General features: G+C 41.1%; 1 long non-coding RNA gene across 1 annotated transcript in view; it reads left to right on the top strand.

Annotated features, from left to right (window-relative positions):
- The window catches only part of LOC121669242, a 61846-nt gene extending 43766 nt beyond the window's left edge, over positions 1–18080 (top strand). Inside the window, exon 4 of the long non-coding RNA XR_006017656.1 lies at positions 7754–18080. This is a non-coding gene — a long non-coding RNA (uncharacterized LOC121669242). The remainder of the gene's footprint in view (positions 1–7753) is intronic.
- Positions 18081–18512: the final 432 nt, after the last annotated feature.

The raw sequence follows: 18512 nt of genomic DNA, 5'->3' as shown, positions 1-18512 counted from the left end.
TAAGCTGCAGTCAACCCTTTTTGTTTAGGGTAGATGAAGTCGCAGGTCCGAGTGTCTACCATTGCTGTGAAAACCACAATGTTGTCCATATGCTCATAAATTTCTATGCAATTATTTTCATAATTTCCTGTCAATAGTATGGCTAGTGTTAAGTCGTACTTAATGAGATGATTACACATTGGCAGCTGTAAATAGGTATTAACTTTTTTCAGAAATATAAAAGCTTGCTTCCCTGAACATAAATTTTGTAAAGAATAGTGATGTTTTATATAGTAAGTTTTTAATGTACTGTTCCTCCTTTGTCTTGGTTAATCCATTGTATTATCCATTTTGGGTACCCACTTTACACTTCATGGAATCTTGTAAACCTCATCGGAAGGAGCAAATAACACAGCCATGAGGGTTTTGAACATAAAGTCTGACATAGCTTTTGATATAAGTCTGCTCACATCCTGAGATTCATTCTCTTCCTGCTGTCCCAGAGTCAAAACTTTTGGGTCAGGGATATCAAGGGAACATTCCTGTCTGTTCCTCTTATTATCCATTTATGGACCTGTAGTCCATGATTATGTGCAGCTGCTTTTTGAGCCTATTGATACTCTTTGTTATCACAAACTCCCATGGTGAGTCTGGAATGGAAAAAATCAGCTTAAATACCATGGTTACACAGAGATAAGCAAGCTTTTTGAATGTTTTATAAAAGGGAATTTCTACCATAAATATATGTCAATATTTTGACTTTTTAGTGTAGCAGATATCTGCACAAACCATGAAAAGCAAGAAAAGCAGAGTGATACTTCTCTGTCATAAGACACAGAGACCCAAGAAAGGCAAAGGTGGGCCAGGTAAAGGTATGGCCAGTCATGAGTTTCACCCAGTCACCTCTTTCCAATGCTCACCTTGCTGCTTGAGGTAGATGATAAGCAGAGGCAACACCTATAGTACTTATTTTCCAGCACTTTTCCCAAGGTTTCAGTGATTTGGAGTTCAAAGATCCAAAAGTCTTTGGGTTTAATAGAAACTTGCTGTGTTTTTCCTTCTCAAAATTATCTAGCTGCTTTTTGAACCCCTACAGTCTCAGCTTCCAAAACACTTTGTGATAGCCTGTTCTGAATTTCTGAAGTTCTGATATTTGCATGGAGTTGCTGTGAGCACCTTGTGTGCATGTGAAGAACTGCACAGATAAATGCACAGCTATTTTGAGCAACAAATTCAAAGTGTGTTTGTGAGCTGTGAACAGAAAAGAGGGATTGATTTGTTTTGATTTATTCATTTGAATTTTTTATTAGTGCTATTGGTATGGACCTACTGCCTGATTCCTGACTATAATAGTGAAACACAAACAAAAGAATGAATGGTGTATGTAACCAGGGAAGTTATGTAAGTTATGGGCTTATGGAGTTACACATATATGTGGAATCAAAGATCATTTTTATAGTCAGAGCAGCTTGTTTGGGTGGATCCAAAGGTATAGTAGTGCACTAAACTTCTGAAAAACACAGTCCTGATTCTGCTGGACTCTTAAAAACGTGGTGTTTTAAACAAGGCCTGCTTCCTGCTGCAGGCTTGGCAGTATGGCTTATGTAAGAAAGCCAGGCCTCAGCCTTCAGCCCCAGAACTGAACTGGAGCCTGTTGGAAAAGCTGGGCTGGTGGAGGAGTGGGGAAGGTTTGTAAACAGCTGAAGTGGAGCCTTCTGGGTTTAATGTGTTCCATAACCTGTTCAAACAGGGCAGCAACTGAAAACCCCAGATGTCAGGGTTACGCAACAGCTCCTTCAGGAAAGCGGCTTCAAGTTTTCAGTGGGCTTTACAATAAAGAGCATGCATGAAATGTTCACCCACAGATAGTGAAGTGTTTGCTTTGCTAGCAGTACTCACCCACCATCGACTCTCAGCTCATGCTTTCATAGGGGGAGAGAGGGATCTTCACCCCTAATGCATGTTTCTACATTACCCTTATGTTATTGTGCGTGGGTTGTGTATAGCAGACTTAATGCAGCAATTTGTAGACCTGCATCAATTTAGTGCCTTTTTTTGTTCTTAAAGAAATGCTATATTGGATAAAAGTTTGAGGCTTTTTCCCAGCTGTGCTAAGGTTGAGTACTTTGAATGAAAGAGGGTTTATTTTGAAACTTACAGGAGTAAGTTTTCTTTTCTATTCATACCTGTATCTTCGTGTCCCAGCAGTGTTCAATTGTATCTAATCTTTTTTAGCCACCTACCATGGGATGTGAGTAGCTACATCCTACAACCAACCATTTCTCCCCTCCACTGAAGGGAGTCAAGACTGTGAGCTCTTGTACTGAAGCTCTTTAAAGAACCTCACATCAGCTATCCTGGTTTTAAACATTCAGCATTTCTAAAATTTTCCTATGAGGGCCTGCAAACTTAGTGTTTCTAGTGGTCAGGGTTCTTCCACATGGCACTGTTTTTTGGCAGGGTACTCTTTTTTACCATGTTATGGGGGTATAACAGCACTGTTACTCATTTTGCTGTCTTGCAAGGACTGAATTGAAAACTTCCAGTATTTTTAAGCAGAAGGTTGTTTTCATCCTGAGGAGTGACTTAAAAGAACCAACACTGACCTGTATTCTTATTTGGTTACTACTGGTGCTTTGGTTTGGTTGAGAACATAAGTCCCAGTGAACTCTCATTAACAGGGACGCACAGCCTGCCCTCAGTTTAGTTAATTGGCCTCAATGCAGCCTTCACATACAAGGTAAAAACAAGGCTCCAGCTCTGCCACTCCTTCAAGTGCAGACTGCCCTCCTCAAATCTCACAGTGCTGGGCTAACTTAAAAGTTAAACTTCTGGTTCTGAATGCTGCAGGACCCAGATCTTCACCTGATGTTCTTTGCAAGGCTCTGCTGCACAACCAGAAGTTCCCTCAGTATCATGCACAAGATCCTTCATCTTTGATGCTTCCTTAGCCCACCTTCAGACTGCCTGGAAGGGTTTGGCACAGTCAGGGCTTAGCTGAGCACTGTCTCACCTCCCTTGCATTGTATTTCTCGCTGGCTTTTCCTTCCCCCTTTTCGACTCTCTCTGTCATCAGCATGCTGATGTGTTCCCATCTGTGTTAAGGACTTTATGCCAGTGTTCTCACGTGACTAGAGTGAAAAAGACAAAAGGTACTCAAGGTGTTCCATCTCTCATTCTCACACCTCAGTATTTATCTTACCTGACTTCTGCCTCACTAAATAAATACTAATGCCACCCTGCAAACAACCTATCCATCAGCAAAAATCTGGTGAGAACTGTCTGGGATTGCTGACTAGTCTCCACTGGAGCACTGAAAGATGATTTCAATAGGATTTTTTTTCCCCTATCTAGGCTTGGTCAGTAAGGCTTGACACAATATTCTTATTAAAGAGGTGTCTCTTTCATAGACTTTGTTTTTCATATTGCACTCAGTGTAATATCCTAGAAAAGGAGAGGGCACATCAGATGCTGATTTGAATTTGTTATATATTTATTTCCTATACATTTATTATTCATGGCAGTAGTCTTATCATCTTACCTTATTTTGCCAGAGAACATGAAAAATATAAAGAAATACCAGTTCTGTTTCCATAAGTCTGAGGAAACACTTCCTTAAATGATGATTAGGAGTGCCTAAGTTATCCTGCCTACTACTAGGAAAACCACAAATGCTTTACCTGTCTTCAACAAATTTTAGTTATTCCATCATCTCGGTTTCCTACTTCAAATTTGAGCTAATATACCATAGGTAATAAAATTTAAAAGCAAACTCATTTTTCTTCTTAATAAAACCAATTATTTTTCTGTATAGAGCTGGCTTCAGTGTCCTTGATGCAGGAATGGGAAATGGTTCTTTTGGACAGCTGGGTTTAGCTCAGCACTGTGGTACCCTGATGGGTGCTGCTTTAGCCTGGTGGTCAAAACCCTCTTCTCTGGAGGAGGCTCGTGACAGCAGATGATGCTGGTGAAAGCCTAAAAAGATTGAGAAGTGTGATGAATTGTCTGTGATGAATTGTTCTGTGCCTAAAAAAATTGAGAAGTGTGATGAATTGTTCTGTTCCCTCCCATACTATGCCTTTTTCCCAGGATTCTTGGTGGGGGAAAGGCTGTAGTGCAGGAAGAAATAGGTTAATTCACTACATTTTATTTGACAGGCTCTGTTGGCAAGGTCCAAACGGTCCTTGCATGAAAGTTATCCAGATATTCTTGCTTTGACTGAACCGGCAGAATTTCTTTGCTGGAACAGAGAGAGATACAAGTAGGGTCTAACTCACTTTTGGTTTTGGACAGCGAGTGCCTCTTCATGCTGGGGCAACCTAAATGCTCTTGCATGTTTTGAGTGCTCAGTCCTTATACTGAGTGTGTCCTCTTCCATCTTTCATATGGGAGGATACTACATCAGGGCAGATGAACTGAGCTTGTTGCTACTACATAGTTTTCTAGTGACTCCATGATTTATCACGAGCTTTGTCTCATAGTTTTTCTCGTATGGAGAGAGCTGTTTAATATAACTGCAGGAATGACTGGATTGTGGTAAGGAGCACGTAGAGCTTGCACCAAAGGCTATTTTGAAAGAGTTGACTTTTCCAAGAGCTCCTAATAATGGTGAGGACTTACTTGTCTTTGACTTTAAATAATGTGATTCTTGTCTTTTGTAATAATTTTCTGATAAGCTACAGCCTCATTCAGTTAGCATAGTAAGCACTCCTACTTTGTGAACTCTGTATTATTTGAAGGTTCAAATTTCATCTAAATTATGCCAAATGCATGAAAATAGCATCCTCTCCTTATCAGCATGTAGGGTTTTTTTTTCATAATTTGTGTGAAACAAAAATAGAAGGTAAAAGAAGTGACAGAATTAATGTAGTACATAACTCTGGAGGCATCGCTATCTGGCAGAACATATCCTAATGAAATCATCATTCAAAGGAAACCTTGCTTCCAGTTACAGAATGAATATGAAAATGATAGATTAATATGCTTAAAAGAAAAGTAGATAAATAGACAGAAGGCATGATTGAATAAAATTCAGCTAACTTGGGTACTTTGCATTTCATTTTGTCCTTATAAATCCACATTATAGATGCCTAGCAGAGAGTTGGCATTTTCTTTGGGCTTTCCATCACTAAGTCATCACTGTGGATTTCTCTGCTACGCCCCTGATTGACATCATATCACTGACTGTCCTGTGGCAACTACTCCCCAGCAATTTGGCCTGTCCTTATTACTCACTTTTAATCAGATAAGATATTTTCTGCAGTGCCTGCTCTCATCCTCAGTAGGCTTTCTTAAACTTGCATGAATGTTTCTGCCAACTGATTAAGGCCCAGTGTGGTAATAGAGGTGTCCCCTTAAATAAAACAAAAAATTAGTGCAATGTACAATAAAAGTTACTCATAGTTTCAATATTTAAGAGACGTTTTTATGATCACATTTGATAGGATCCATCAGGAATTCAGATCTATTTCAACTGAAGTGGCTTTATCTACCTATGTCAAAGAAGACAGAGACTCATTTTTGAATTCTGCCTCCTCCTGCAATTCAGGCTGTCTTATCAAGACTGAAATCAGATAATTTTCAGGTGTTTCCTGCAGTTGTTCAGAGAGGAATATTTCACTAGTCTCCCTTTCTGTTTCTTGTAGTTCCTGTGCTCCCAGAAAAAGGCAGGTTTGCCTGGGGAGACTGAGGAGTCAGGATCAATTACTCCACAACTCTACTGAACTCTAGGGGTTAAGGTCACCATCTGAATTTCTCCTCCCATGATGAGCAACTTCTTATCAGCAAGCATGGAAAAGCATATTCAGTATGACTCTGGACCACAATGAGAAGTGGTATTTCTATTTCCCTTGAGGAACAGTGGTCATATAATCCACTTAAAATAGCCCAGGTTTTGATTTTTCATTTTAGAAACAAAATTATTCATGGCTAGCTTGAGTTATGGAAGATTGACTTTGAAGAACAATACAAAACTGCTGATGCAATTATAATGAAAATACTATTCTGAGGTAAAGCTATAGGAAGAAAAAGGAAATATAAAAGCAATTTAATTCCATGGGTTTTGGAAGGCTTGCCCTTTATCTATTTAAGATCTATTTTAATTAAAATTTTGCAGCCTGGAGGTTAATTCATTTTTTAATGTCTGTTTGTCTTTCAGAGTATTATTGAGTTAAGCAGTAGGTTGCATGACTGTGGTCTAGAAACATTAATTTGCATGCACAGTATTTCTATTTCCTCTTCAAGAAACAAAAATGGCCTTTTATTAAAGCTCCTTGTTTGCTTTTTTTGAAAAGCATGCTAAATGCAGATTGGTTCACTAATGAATTGTCCCATGATCCTCAGGATTATGAAATTTGTCCCACAAAAACCAACAAGTGTCCCCACAGGCATTATGTTCTTTTTCCAGCCTGCTGGCTGAGACAGAGGTGGGCTGAGCAGCTGCTTAGAAAGCACCAGCCGTGCTAGAAACAATGACTTCTCCAGCCAGTGATGCTCTGTGGTGTTCACTAACAGGGTGTTCAAACCAGAACCTAACCCTGGAAGTGGAAGTAGCAGACGTGTAAGAAACCGCTGGTTGATCTCATAAAGTGAATTTATCACCTCTCTGATCCTGCGGTTTTCTACGTGTTACTGTATTAATTCATTCTTACCTTGAGCCTGGCCTGCATTTCCATGCTGCTGTTGCCAAATGCCACTTTCAGAGGTTTAGAGTATTCCAGGATTTCTTGGAGAAATCCTCTAGTGAGTTTAGTTCTGTTTTTGAAATCAGGTGGCATTCAGATTTGGACAAATCTAAGCTTATCTTGTATGTTATGCAAAAGGGGCTTTTATAGCTCAACCCTTAGTTTAGAAATATAATTCAAGCAGGGCTCTGCATTCCCTTGTATTTACCAAAGAGCCTGAGTGTATAATTCCAAATATGAACCTCAAACATTAAGAGAAGAAAATTTGCTCCTACCAGTTTTACCAAAAAAGTTTATTCTTGTTTCAAATCACACAGTATTTGCTGTGTTTACACATCTATTCTTTGAGTCATGTGATGATTGGTTTTTTTACATTCCTTACTTTTCTTTTAAAATGTAAATGAAATTTTGTTCTCACAGTTACTGAGAAAACATAAGAATGGTGTTTTTCAAATAATCCAACCCAAATAAAGCTCAAACCAGAATTAACCCAAAGGCTCAGAAGCCCTCAGAAATCTGATAAAGAATTCTGGCGGGCTCAATCTTAAAATTGCTTAAGGTTGATTTGAAGTTATGATTTAGGAGCCCACCCACTTGTGAGCTCTGGTTACAATAGACCAAAAGTAGTGCCTTACTGTATTAAAGTCGAGAAAATAACCAACAGCTCTTTCCTTGTGGGTAACCTCCCAGAAACAGTCCAGTCCATGCTTGTGTTTGCTGAGGCACTGGGAATGGACATGCCTGGCCATCAGTGGGGATGATCATATCCAGCTGTCACTACTCAAGTCTCTTTTAGGTTACCCAAAAGGGAAGGTGCCCTGTTTGGTGTTTTTATTCTGCCCAGAGTCCTGTGCAGACCCAAACCTTTCAGCTTCTTGCCTGTGATGTCCATCTGCAGGACACAAACTGATATCACAGCAGCCAAACCCAATATGTACTGTCTGTGAGCATAAATGGGATTTACTTCTCTTAAAGGACGGGGGTTTATCTGTGAATTCTTGAAGACTGCAAGAGAATTTCTTGGATGGACTGCTATTCTCAGTAAGCCTGTCTGTTATTGACAGACTCATATTCTCACTTTTTTCCCACAGATTCTTACCTACATCTTTCAAGTTCAAAATCTGGACTACGAGTTCTTCAAGTTCAAAATCTGGACTATAGGTGGTTCCCTGCTGATAAATTTACCACCAGAAAATGAGTGCAAATTCTGGAGAAGAGTGATTGATCACTGCCTGGGAGACCTAAACCAAATAAATGAATTAAAGGCACAGTTCTGCATTCCCTCTCCATTTCTTTTAGAAGACATCACACCACAAAAGACTCTTGAGAGACTGAAATGAATCCTCTTACTTGTGTGCACTAGATCTTGCTGCCTAGGAGATGCACAACTGGCATGTGTAATTGCAGTGTACCTGAGCTGTATTTAAAAATAGGAGTCCTGTGAAACAGAGAGGTAAAACCTTGAATCAGCATTATTAACAGACAGCTCTATATCAATTTTATTTCTGATGAATAACTCACAGCATCCCAAGTCCCTCATCAGGTTGGCTACAATATTGCATGGAATTAAGCATGGCTCAGAGAACAAGAAACAAATTACAAAACCCTCTCGAACCTGCCACATGGTTTTGAGACCATCTATTCAAAATCATCCAAAAGTGTATGTATTGCAGTACCAAACCAAGTGTTGGACTGCCAGAAATGGGAATCCTGCTGCATTTCACATCCTCCCCTCATGTCAGCATGGAAAGGTTGCACTGTTGATGCCTATATGCTGCAGTCATCTCTTCTCCCTGGAGCATCCCTTCGCTGGTGCTGTCTGACTGAACCGATCCATGTTTCTGAATTCCAGCCAACACAGTGATCACTCCCTTCAGCTGTTTAACACAAGAGCAGCAACCACAGTGTAACTGGAGAGTGTAAGTCCTGCTTGGATGGCCTCTGAGCCCTGAGTGTCCTGCTGTGTGTGTTTTCTCCTTCAAGTGCCCGCATCAGGCTAATTGCATACCCAGTGAGCTGTGCTGTCCCTAATGCTCTGCAGAATGAGTAGAGGAGCATTCCCAACCATTCGCTTCTCTTAAAAATTGATGTTTGCCATTAGACAAGACCTCTTCCTCTTGTGGTATCTTGCACTCTCACTAGAGCAAGGACCTTCCTCTGAAATGGGAATGTCTACCCAGAAACTTCAGGGTTTCCAACTTGGCAATTCTGTATGAAAAATGCTTACTGCTCTCAAAAAATTTCAATTCTAACAACCTTCTAAGGCTGGTCTAAAACCAGAGAAATTCCATAAAACCCTACTCAAGTTGTCATTTGGACTTTTCAAAAGCCTAATAGTGAGACAATTGATTAGTGACATGTCATGTGTCGGTGCTTAACTCCATGCAATGGATTAACTTTCTAATTTGACTAAATTCACTGTGTGCACTCAGCTTTCTTATTTTTCTGAGAGACGACACCACAAATGAATGCAACAACTTCATTCCCTTTAGCACATTAAAAATATAAATTATTGAAGTTCACACTAGTATTCATAGATCATCAATTTTATTCCTTGTATACAGAAATATAAAAAATGACAATAATGTCTGAGCAACTTCCAGCTGTGCACAGTGATGTTTATATTGTCCTTAAAGAGATGAAGGTGGGAAGGGAAAGAGTTGGTTCAATTACTAAAATAGCCATAATTGTCTCTGTGAATGTTTTCAACAATTTCTCATATCTGATGGAATCATTATTGACATTTGCCGGGACTCTGGTGGAGCCTTTCACCTTTTTATCTGCAGAAAATTCTGTCTTCTGTAGCAATTTGTGTCCTCTTCATTCTAGAGCTGTGGGAGCTCTACCCTCACTCTGAGGAGGCAGAAGCCTCATGCCACACAGGCTTTGCTTCCAACCAGTTTTCAGTATGGAGCATTACCATTTCCATTGTCCTGGAGTCATCTCCTGGCACTGACCATGACAACAAGTGAGACATAAATCAAAATGACTCCTGGAACCAAAGACTGATTTTTGTATTGTTTAGCTCTATAGATGCCATTCACAACAAGGGGAATATCTCTGCTGAGGTTAAATATTCTGCAAACAGAGAAGTTACCTGTATAAATACTGCAACAGGCCTAAGGGACATTTTTTTCCTTACACAGTATTAATTTTAAAAGTAATCAAATCTTCTAGGAGTGCAATGCCACATGAAGTGATTTAAAGTGTGTCAGAAGATGAACAGAAAAGTTAACATTACTATTTCATCTTTGTTTCTGTTATGCCCAAACTTCACAGAATACAATAATGCATATAAGAGATCTGGCTGGCTGACGTCTGTCCATCCTGAGGCACAATGGAAGGAATCAAGAATAGAGCAGCTGCCTGAATTCTGAACTGTCTTGTTTTTATAGGCTCTTACATAAGCCTTTTTTTATTCTGTATTTACCAAGTCAAGTGCCTATCTCAATGTTCCATTAGTGCAGTACCTGAATTTGCAGCAAAGCAAGGAAATATGGCAATAAATCTTATTAGATGTTGCTGTGTGTGGAACACAGGCCCAAAGGCTCTCCTGAGCGAGCCACATCCCTCTCGAGCAGATACCAAAGAGAATAAGATTATGTGCAACAAAAGAGAACAACAAACTTTTTTCAAAATGGTGATATCTAAACTGCACAGCACAAATGCCGCTCTTTGGGAAAGCGAGATTTTTCAAGTGATCTGTGCATAGGACCACTGATGGGAAATGTGAGAAGAGGGGAAAAAGTGCTCCTGCTCTCATTCCTGTCTCTCCCTCTACGCTCCTGGCAGGAGTCTGAGTGGGCCAAGGCTACAGGGGCTGCTCCACTGTTTTCAGACCCCACAGCTGGTGAACTTCAGTGTTAGTCTGACTTGAGTCCAACTCATTTAAAGGATCATTTTTCCCACAGTTCAGTCTGAAGAGAGAAGCTGCAGTGTTTTAAAAGCATGTTTCTTGCCTTGCTGTGGGTGAGGTACCTGGCTCATTTGTCCTTAATAAGTTGCAGCTCTGAGTGTTTCTGAGAACACTGGGATTGCCTCCCTGCTGCTTTGCTTTCCTTCATGTACTTGCTGGACCTGTGACGTGCCTTTGAGCAGGCCTGTCTGCTGGCCACGTTGTAACTTATAATTAGGCTGACATTATTTATAACCCATTCAAGAGATACAGGTAGGTTTTCAGGTGTTTCTGTCCACCAGGTGAACATTCATTGGGACTGAAACCTCTTGGGCTTCTCCTGGCTCTCAAGAGGTTCAGCACTGGGCTGGCACGAGCTTCCTCGGCACTGTCAGGAGCGAAGTGTTTCTTGGCATGTGCAGGAGCTGAATGCTGGGCACCTGGAGAACTTTAAAATTGAAATAGGTACCTACTTAGGTTTAAGAGCCTTCTGAGCTGGGCAGCAGCTGAGCAGAAGTTTTTAGTATCACTGTTCGTAATTGCAGCTGACTTCTGCCTGGCTTGGATACCTCAATAACTTTTTGGGATCTGGCCCTAAGGGTTTTATTTTTTTCTAGCTTATGCATTAAATAATAAAGAGCAGGCAATTAAGAAGTCTTGCTTAACTGGCTTAGCCTCTTGAAGAGAGCTACAAATTAGCCTTGTTCCCTGCTCCTGAGGATCATTAGATCATTTGTTACAAGGGCGCAGGGAGCCTCTGCAGTGTTTTGTGGCAGAAGGGCACAGGGCTGCTCTGTGGAGTGCTCTGTGCTGTTGTTTACAAACCAAGAGTGCTACCCTGAGCATCCCAGCTGGATGTTTAGTTTGAAAAGCGATATGTCAGTCGCTATTTAATTAGGACCCTGCAGCCCACCTTTCTCAGATGCTGCAGCTTATTAAAGCGTTCCGTGATTGGGAATATGCAGATGCCATTGGTGGAAGAAATAGCTGCCTTTAGTCAGAGTGAAAGGACTTTGCCACCTCTAGCTTGGAGTTACAGCAGCACACTTGGACCCCAGGGCTTAGGTGTAAGGACGGAGGAGACAAACAGGCTCCTATTCTCCTTCCAAGGAAAATGCTTTAGGAAGGGGTGTTGCTGTGCTCCCTGTCCCGGGAGAGGAAATTCTCCTCCATTGCTGCCTGTGTATCCTTCCCACATGGCTCTTCTCTGCAAGAATTTCAAGAACAGATGAGCAACCTCTCTTTACTGCTTGCTTTTTGGGCTGGGATTGAGAGCAATAGGAAGCAAATAAGTTTGTGTTTGGTATCTCTGGGAGAGGCCTGCAAAGAATAAGCTGCTTACAGTAAAAGAACGTGCCAGTGTTCAAGGCCAGTTTGGGTGAGGCCTTGAGCAACCTAATCTAGGGGGAGTTTCCCTCCCATGGCAGAGGGGTGGAAAAAGAAGATCTTCAAGGTCCCTTCCAACCCCAGCCATGCTACGATTCTCCAGTGGTGCAGCCTTCTCTAATTTGGAAAGCAATTAGTACTTCTTTAAATTAAGTGAATTGAGGCTGCAAAGAGACTCCCCAGTAAGCTCTACCAAAATTGTGGAGATATCTCTAAAATTGTAATGGACTGTCAAATGCCTGGGTTTAGTCTTTGTGTTGTTAACCACTTCCTATTTCTCTATTGCAGCAGGCTTAAAAAAACCCCCAAACCCTCAATCTTTCACCAAAAACTGATGGTGTTTATGTGAGCTGTGGTACTGATACACTTGGAGAATTACGTATTTTATTCATACTGAGCTACAGGAGCTATTCCAGAGCTCTTAGCCTGCTTGTTATGTTAGCTCAAATGTACCTTTCCAGAGGTGATAATTCCCTGTCTCACTTAGAAATATCAAAGATGAATTTAGAAGAAAGCACTTAATGTATTTTTCTTTTATACAAGTTTATATTAATGAAGTAAAACACTGAGTACTGTTGCATTGGACCCATCTCCTCCAGAACACTGTTGTCTGTACTTTTAAGACAGAGGCACAGTGTTTCTTCCAGATGTTAGAGATAATGCATGTGTGTAAGAGGTAAGGACTGTTTAACTGGTTGGAAAATTCCATTGTGGAAAAAGATGATGGAGCTTAATATTCAGCTCTCTTACCCCTGATTTTGGGAATATTATGTCTATTCAGTAGTACGCTTTGGCTTTTGTGCAAGCAAAATTCTCCTTCATTTCCCACCTCCTCTGGCTTTCTGGGAAGGAACAAATCATCACTGTGAGCAATATCTTCCTTTTTAAGCTCATTTTTCTAGTTTCAGGACGCTGGTTTTGCTCACTTAAAGACCTCCTTTTTTCTTTTTTTGTTAAAGCAGTCACATCCTAAGCACAGAGATACCCAGAGAGTGGGAAATAAGCATGACAATGAATCTTGCTCCCTACAAGAGACGAAACAAGTTGCATGACTGAAGCCCATGCCTGAATGACAAAAGTTCTGGCCATGACTTGAGCTGATTAAACCCACAGCTTCTGTATCTCCAGCTCTAAGAGAAATAGTGGTGATAGCTCAGTGTGGTCATTGTGAGAATTAGTGCAATCATATATAAATATTTTACACATTTTACTATGCCACATATTATTTCACTAGGAATTAATTACTTGCTTTCCCACTGTGATGGGAAAGGAACAAAGTCACAGAGAACTGAGAAGAGCTGGCTAAGTGTTATTAATGGCTGCTTTTTATTTACCAAGAGATTGGTAATGCTCTAGAAGTATTTTTTTAGTCATTTCCTTCACCAGACACACAATTTCTTTTGATGAGCAAAGAAAAACTAATGAAAAGCCTATGATAACGAGATCACAAGAGCAGTATGAAAAGAAATTGGGAAGTGCTGGCAGTTTTGATTATTATAATAATCTAGTATAGAAGCAAATTATATTATTACTCTAATACAAACTCTTGGCAAAAGGAGTGAAAAAACTGCACCAAAAAAAAAACCAAACCCAAGCAGTTGTTAAATTTTTAAAGGCATTTATGAAACTGCAGCAAAACAACTTTTCACTTCCATTTAACATATATTTATTTAGAGTTGGGAAATGGTATGTAGTATTAAAAACATGGCAGTATTCCTTGTAGTAAATGCTTTCTGTCCTGTGAGCCAAAGAAAGGGTTCACACTGCCCTGTTTCTGCAAACCAGAGTGTTCATCAAATGTTCCTATAGTCACAATTCACACCCAATAAAGTATAAGGAGTGTTATTAGCTGAAATATTATTGAAACCACTTATGTCAAGCAAAGCGAGAGAAGGAGGAAGTAAAGTGAATGCAGTTCAACTGGCCACAGTACTGCAATTCCTTTGTTTCATGAGAAGTTTCCTGGGAAAGACGGACTTTCAATGTTTGGTGACAAAACTGTTGGAGTGTGATATCAGTCTGAGGGTGAAGCAGGAATGGCAAATCACTCCTGTTCTCCTGTAGATTGCAATGTCTGAACGCAAGACAGGATGTGAGCTGTGCCAGCAGGGATGGTTGTAGGACATTTAGGCATTGTTTGAGCAGAGGGGAGCAAGATTGTAAGACTGTGGGATTTTTTTTCAAACTAATAATTAATCCAAGATCAAAGTGATCATTATATCACTGCATTAGTCTTAGTTTGTACTGGTGTCTCTGTACTGTTAGCCATTTAGACACACATGCATAAAACTGGCAGACACTCTGTATCATATTCTGGCTAAGTCATTCAAAAAGTGTCCATACACATCATTCCGCAGTTACAGGGGCTGTGCCAAAGCCTGGAGGATTTGCTAGGATATTCTGTGAGTGGCTACACTGACAACAGGACTGATGTCAGAGCCAGGTGTCAGTCAGTGCTCATGAACTGGTCACCAGGGCTACAGAACAAGAAAACCAGTTCTCCCAGGCTTTTCACTTGCCAGGAGCTGCTGGGCTTCACCCTCTGTCGCTCCACATTCACCACTTTTGCTGCAGCCTGAGAGCTTCACAGGGGAAGCAGGGAGGGAATCTGTGCTCAATCTGTGGCCAGTTAGGGACCAAAGAAACCCTTGGGGTGACTGGGAACAGCACTGAAGCCGCCCTGCACTGGGTCAGATGCTGCTACTGTTCCAGCTGGAAGTTTGTGGGATCACCCCAATGTGCTTTTTGTTCCTGTGAGGAGAAGGATGGAAGAGAACAGCATTGTCCAGCATATGAGGGCTTCAATATGTTTTCTGCTTCTCCTTTACAGTTACTTCCCAGCTGCTTTGCACTTCCCTCTCAGATGCAACAGGGCCCCAAATTTCAACTGCTGAGATGGAAACATGCTTAATAATAGATTATGAAAAAGACATGGTGAAAAATTCCAGTTTAGATGGAGGATTTCAGTGCCAGATTGTGCCCTGGGATTCCAATGCATATCTTCCATTAAAGCCATTAAAAATGTTTGCATTTCAAGGAAGAATTTGGACTTTTGACACAATTCCCTCTTTTTCTTTGGGAGCCAAACATTTTCTGTGGTAACAGAACATATTATAACAAGAATAAATATAATGCATTCAGGCATTAAAATGAATAACAGTCCTTGATCTATTTGCTGAAGATTACAGGCATGAGATGTGAAAGCTGTTAGTGGTTTGAAGAAAGATATTTGCTGTAATTGGCACTGCAGCTTTGGTTTTATTACAAAATATGAAAGAGATGACCAGAGAGGTGTCCAGATCCTCACATTCTGTGGAGAGACTATGGTGCATCTCGTGACCATAGCTTTGGCCAGTGGTTTGCTGCTTTTTGAACCAAGAGGTCTTAAAAATCTCAGGGTAATGTATTTGCCACACATGAGATGCTGCCTCCTATTCCAGTGGGGTCAAAACCTTAGTGGTGAGGGTGTATGGCTGCAAGTCTAAGGAAAATGTTAAGCCTGTTTCCTGTACTCACAAGGCACTGTATGAATTAAAATTGCATTGTGTGAATGGAACACTTTGCTTTAAACACTCAACCCTTCAATTTCTGTATTGCTTCAAATTGGAGAAATATAAATATGTACAGAGAGAAGCATTGTCCTCCAGAATGGAGGTAACTCTCATCCTTCTCTCCTCCTCAAGTGTTTGGGGCAGGCTGTTTCCATTCCTTTCCTTCAGAAATGAAAGCAAGTGCCTGCCTGCTTCCAGCTTGTGCTTCCTCCCCAGGGAATGGGGAAAGACAGAGCTCAGCCCAGGAGTGTTTGAGCTCTCTGTTGCCTTCTGCTCTTCTGGGATTTGCAGTGGATCAGCTGGAAGTGTAGATCCCAGTGGTGATGGCATTATAGCTTTACAGGAACGTGCCTAGCACTCCCTGAGTCTTGAGGTCATGATAAACTTCCCAGCTGGGATACTCAGTACAATGTAGTTTGGTGGGAAATCTTTAGACATTTTTGTGGTGGCAGATTTCACCAGAAACTTAACTTGCTTTGCAGTGTGCTTTTTCCAAGATTGATTGTTCCCCACAAAAATAAGCTATTTCATCAAAGTTGACTTCTTGAAAAAAAAAAACCAAAACACTGTCCATCTCGTCAGAGAATTCCCAGCAAGCTGTGAACAAATATTGTTTTTAGCCTTCCTATTCCTTTATACATAAGGCATAGGTAATGCCTGGTGTGTATTTCCTTGGGATGCCATGTGTATCTTCCAATTTGGTCTCCTTTAGGAAAAACCAACGTGTTACAGTTTTTGGCTGTCGAATGGGCCATAACAGCAAAGCCAAGGGGCTTTGCCTGTAAGCACCAGCCACAGCTAGCTAGAGTGTGGTTTCCAGTGACTTAAATATTTATAGAATGCCAGCGGAGGGTGAAACCAGGAGGAATGGGGATACAGCAGTGGAGTGGTTGTTTTGGTGGCTGTAATCTCTGGGGGAATGCTCACCGTACAGAGCTGTCTCCTCAAAGAAAGATTTGGGAATAATTGTATGGCAGTGAGAAGGGAGGGGAAAGACCCTTACTTCTTGCTAATATTGTTCAAAACGTTTGAGATGCTTGCAGCTGTTTCCACAACTTATTTAGGCCTCTAGATAAGTCTTCTGATCTGTGGAAGCGGTGAGCACCTCTAAATCCAACAGTAAAGCTCATCTCAAAGCAGACAAGTAAATGAATGCTTGAAGAGCCTGTGCAGATTGCTTTACCACGTTGCTATGCTCTTCTTCTCTCCTCCAGATCTCCAGTGTACCAGACAAGCCATTTTCCCTTGATGTTACAACCCACACAGCTGCTGTACCAAGTCATGTTTGGTGGTGGTATTTACTTAGTGCTCTCTGAGGATCTTCTGGTCTTTATTCCTTTTGATTACTCTTAGCATCACTGAAGTTCAGCTGGTCCAAGAATCCAAGAAACCCTGATGGATTTAAGAAGCTAGAACATACAGCAAAGATGAATGAACTTTATTTAAAACAGAACCAGCCAGTTCTTTTCCTCACTAAAGAAACAGACTGTGGCAGACAGCCAGGATGTTTCTCTTCTGTAAAGATCTCGCACCAGCCCTACCTTAGCTGGTTCCCCTCCTCTCCTTTTGTCAGTGTGATGCATCTGCATTAGCAAGCTGTGCTTTTCATTCCAAAGTGATGAAAGGGGAAAACAATAAATTACAATGCCTTTTAAGAAGTCTCCAAATCTTATCAGATCTCACATTTCATCCTCGCTGCTCTTTTATGTCATTCTTTTACTATTACTCTAATTGCCACTCAAAATTTATTTTGCTGCTGCTGTGCACCCAGCACTTGCAGCTACTGTTGAGAAATAGTATGGAGGCAGAAAGCAGAGATCCTCTCTCTCCCTTTTTGTAAATTCCTATTGCTTGTGAAATTCCCAAACTCACAACCTCCCAAGTTTCTGAGAAGAGTGGCCCTCTACATACTCGGAGGTATTGTTACACTGTTAAAAATGGAAATTTGATGCTGCTTCTTGTGGGGTGGAGGGGAAGGAATTGAGAAAGGTGGCGGTTTCCCCCCAGCTGTCTCATGATAGTTGAATGCTGGGAGTAGAAAACAGTATAACAAATACCTGAAAATGCAGCCACCTACCACTCTTTTATATAAATTTGAGATTACGAGCCAAACTCACTGTTGACATAAGCAGATGCAAATCTAATGAAGTCACTGCAGTTACTTCTACTTATGCCAGAGGTGAATTTGTCCCTATTTTTGGAACATGCTGGTTTTGTGCTACAGCATTGGCACACTGTATCATGTCAAAATCCTTTTGAGCAATGGCAGTGTGCCACTGGCTGAGTAATATGATGCATCATGTCAAACATCTGCCTGATAATGGTCCTGATCTGCTTTTTGACATGATGCATCATGCCACTGTACCATGCCCGAAGGCATCTGATAGGAATTCTGTCGGGATCTGGGAACAAGAAACGTGTGCTAGTATTGGAGAATTTTGGCATTTTGTGGAAAACAGTGATCTCTGTGTTAGTGCATTTATAAATCTCTTGCAAATGCCTCATGTACTTGGGTGAAAAATGATCACTAATGTACTCCCACTTCAATGTGTCACATTAACATAATAAACGATAAATCATTTTCTATTTCGGTCTGTTCTGCTTTAAGGACCGATACTGGATTTTCTCCTAGAAATGATCAATCGGCATTGAAAGAATTTGTTTCTATTTGTGACTTTACAGGCTTGTTTTCTTACTGTTATTAAGCGTAGGAGGCTTTTCTTTTGGGTTTTTCGGATGTCGTTTTTTATAAACCAGCACCAGGCCTTGTTGTCATTGCATCTGAAAGTGTTTCACCTCAGAGAGAACGGCGCTAAACAACACCTCCCCTAAACCAGGAAACATGTTTCACAATCCTCTGCGGCAAGCGGCACAAGCTTCCCGGGGAGGATCTGCGAGGGTGGATAGCAGCCAGTCGTCCAGAGGCGAGGAGGCCGGGAGCCAGGAGACAGGGCGGCCAGAGGAATGCCTGGAGGCAGCCTGGCCATGTGCTTGCGGTGAAACCCTCCAGGTCAGGAG

Source organism: Corvus kubaryi, unplaced genomic scaffold (assembly GCF_017639235.1).
Source record: "Corvus kubaryi isolate FWS band 111438036 unplaced genomic scaffold, C.kubaryi_AGA036_p1.0 37391, whole genome shotgun sequence".
In the NCBI taxonomy this organism is placed as follows: domain Eukaryota; kingdom Metazoa; phylum Chordata; class Aves; order Passeriformes; family Corvidae; genus Corvus; species Corvus kubaryi.
Note: the sequence above shows the minus strand (reverse complement) of the source record. Positions and strands in the feature narration are given on the sequence as shown.